At 41.4% G+C, this 3,597-nt stretch overlaps 1 pseudogene; it reads left to right on the forward strand.

Annotated features, from left to right (window-relative positions):
• Positions 1–741: 741 nt before the first annotated feature.
• On the forward strand, positions 742–1,136 carry LOC130887001 (40S ribosomal protein S18-like; annotated as a pseudogene).
• The last annotated feature ends 2,461 nt before the right edge of the window (positions 1,137–3,597 follow it).

Genomic DNA, 3,597 nt, shown 5'->3' on the forward strand with positions numbered 1-3,597 from the left:
CTAAGCTCCCCAAAGAGACAATGCCAATGCAGATTCCCAAAATCCCGGGATGCCTCAGTTTGCTGAGTCCCCCTGGGACCTGGTTTTGCATAGGCTTTGAACCCTTAGGAAACTAGGCTAAGATTTACATATTACAAGCAGAAGGTACCGAACTCAAAAGGTAGCAGTCACAAAAGGAAGCTCTGCCCGAACTCTTGCCCCAGACTGGTACCTAGACCTTATGAGTAGTGCTTCTGGGGGGGGGGGGGGGGGGGGGCAGCTTCATCCCATCCCCCTTCGGCTCCACTCCAGCTCCCTTTCCCTTCAGTTTTGTCTTTCCCTGCTCTTACCCATCCTCCTGTCCCAATCTCCCCTGTAAACATTCTCACCTGAGTAAATCCCTCGCACTCTACAGATCTGTGTACTCCATCATCTTCCCTACGGGATACGGTGACCACAGTGATACACACAGAACTTAGAGCCTTTGGTCTATTGTGGTCTGGAGATAACAAGTAAATAGGAGGCCATGTACAGGTTTTTAACGAATATCTAAACTGTTCCAGCATTTAAAAAAAAATTCCCAGCACTCGGGAGGCAGAGGCAGGTGGATCTCTTGAGTTCGAGGCCAGCCTGGTCTACAAGAGCTAGTTCCAGGACAGGCTCCAAAGCTACCAAGAAACCCTGTCTCGAAGAAAACAAAACAAAACAAACAAAAAACTCGGCTCTTCCACAGGCCTACACACTGCCGATTGTGCTGCCGCCATGTCTCTAGTGATCCCTGAGACGTTAGGGCACATTTCAGAGCACTCAACACCAACATCGATGGACGGCGGAAAATAGCCTTTGCCATCACTGCCATTAAGGGTGTGTGGGAGCGGAGATACGCTCCTGTGGTGTGGAGGAGAGCGGACACTGACCTCACCAAGAAGGCTAGAGAGCTCAGGGAGGACGAGGTGGACCGTGTGATCACACTCATGCTAAATCTACGACAGTACAAGATCCCAGACTGGTTCTTGAACAGACAGAAGGGTGTGAAGGACAGAAAGTACAGCCAGGTTCTGGCCGATGGTCTAGACAACAAGCTACATGAGGACCTGGAGCGACTGAAGAAGGTAAGAGCCCAAAGGGCTGCGCCACTTTTGGGCCTTTGTGTCTGAGGTCACCACACCAAGATCACTGGCCACCGGGCCATCCTATGGGTGTGTCCAAGAAGAAATGAGTCCCTGGGTCTTCGCTGTTAATAAATAGTTTATATGCCTGTGGAGGTGGGAGAAACTCGGGAGTCAGAAATTGAGATAAAGACCTGATAAATCCAAGGACAGCAGAGTAGGATGGCAAACTCTGTCTCCATGTTTTTCTTGAACTGCCAGTCCTGGAAATACCCCCAAAGTCCCCTCTTCTCTCTAGTAGACCCCCTCAGTCCTCTGAGAACTACGGCTAATCCGGGTCAGCTAATAGCTGACTCTGTCCTTGGATTCAGGGTGGCTTTATTAACACAGTGCAATGGTTATACAAACAAATCTCCCACAACATTTCCCCCTTTTTGTACTATAAAAAGGGAAGATTCAACTCTAACATTGTGAAACTGAATACAATAAAAACAATTATCAAGTAAGAAATACATTCATGATGTCCATTAGTATTTGGCCAATTCAGAGAAAATATTTTATTATCTATATTATCTCCACGAGTACAGTGTTTTTACCTAATTACTTTCTATCATAACAAAAAAATTGGTGTTCCTTGCACAATGTGAGGAAGAATCCGATTGGCTCTTTTTATAAACTGAGGTATCTTGCTTCTGAGATATTTGTTGTTAATCTCTCAGAAATTACTACAAGCTCTTTGCCAATCTTCACTTTTTGCCTACAATGAGAAAATTTCGGCATTAGTAAAAGATACTATAATTTCTGGTGGGTCTATTCCTATTAAAAACAAAGTCAATTTTCCTTTTAGAATCAATTCAGAATCCTTTTCTACCTAAGTGTTTTTTACTCTACTTGTGTGGCAAAATATCCATTCTAAAATATGATCTTTTCTCTGCATAAAAGTTCCTGTAGGAGAATGTGTAGAAGTACAATCAAGCTGTGGATCCAAGCAATTGATGTGTGTGTCCTGTAGTTTCTTTTCTACCAAAGCCAATTCTCTCTCAGCCTCAGCTGATAATTTTCTTGGACTATTCAGGTCTTTATCACCATGTAAGGTTTGAAATAAACTACTTAGCTCTTGAGTCATTAATCCAATTGTGGGCCATAGCCAGTTAATATCTTTCAGCAATTTTTGAAAATCATTAAGAGTTTGTAAATGATCTCTGACTTGTGCTTTCTGTGGTTGAATTATTTTGCAAACCTATCTTATATCCTAGGTAATTAACAGAACCTCCTCTTTGTCTATTTTCAGGAGCATTTTATAATCCCCAACAAGGCAAATTTTCTTTGTTTCTTCAAATATTTTTTTCTAAGGTATCTGCATCTGAATCAGCTAGTAAGATAACATCCATATCATGGTAAATTATAGATTCAGGAAACTCTGAATTATTTACAAGGGCTGTTGGACAAAATATTGACAAAATATGGGGCTGTTTAACATCCCTTGTAGAAGAATTTTCCACTGATACCTTTTAACAGGCTGTGAATTATTTTAAGTAGGCACTGTGAAAGCAAATTTTTCTCTGTGTAAAGGTATAGTAAAAAAAGCAGTTTTTAAAATCAGTCACTATAATAGACCATCCTTTAGGTAATAGAGAAAGCAAGGGAATTCCAAGCTGTAAAGAGCCCATTGGCTGAATGAATCACCTTATTTATGGCTCCTAAATCTGTTAACCTTCTCCATTTTCCAGATTTCTTTTTTTCATTTTCTTTTTCTGGTTTTTCAAGACAGGGTTTCTCTGTGTTGCTTTGGAGCCTGTCCTGGAACTAGCTCTTGTAGACTAGGCTGGCCTCAAACTCACAGAGATCCACCTGCCTCTGCCTTCCAAGTGCTGGGATTAAAGGCATGCACCACCACCACCCAGCTCCAGATTTTTTTAATGACAAATAGGAGAATTACAAGAACTGGTCAATTCATCAATATGTTGATCATTTAGCAACTGTTTTAATGCCTGTGATTTTTCTGTTGTCAAAGGTCACTGTTCCAGAAAGGTTTATCAGTTAACCATTTTAAAGGTAGGGCTCTTGGTACCTTTGAAAGACCAGCAGCTGTTGTGCCCTGCCTATGTACAACCTGAACAGTCTGTGGCCATTTTTAATAATACATTTTAATGTTTCTCTCAGAAGCATTTCTTTCAAGACAGGGTTTTTCTGTGTAGCTTTGGAGCCTGTCTCACTCTGTAGACCAAGTTGGCTCAAACTCACAGAGACTCCTGCCTCTGCCTCCCAAATGCTGGAATTAAAGGTATGTGCCACCATCACCCAGTGCCTACATACTTTTCAAATAACCTTGTTTACCATAATTAAAACATCTAATATTTTGATTTTTCTTTAATTTCTAGAAATTACTCCTACCAAAGCAGCATCATAAGCATGAGATTCAATATCAGCCGTATTTTGGATCCATTTATCTACGGGTACTGATCTTGCCTTTAAAGGCCTAATAATCCTTTTAAAATCTGAATTAGCA

The sequence above is a fragment of the Chionomys nivalis genome, chromosome 14 (assembly GCF_950005125.1).
Source record: "Chionomys nivalis chromosome 14, mChiNiv1.1, whole genome shotgun sequence".
Classification (NCBI taxonomy): Eukaryota; Metazoa; Chordata; class Mammalia; order Rodentia; family Cricetidae; genus Chionomys; species Chionomys nivalis.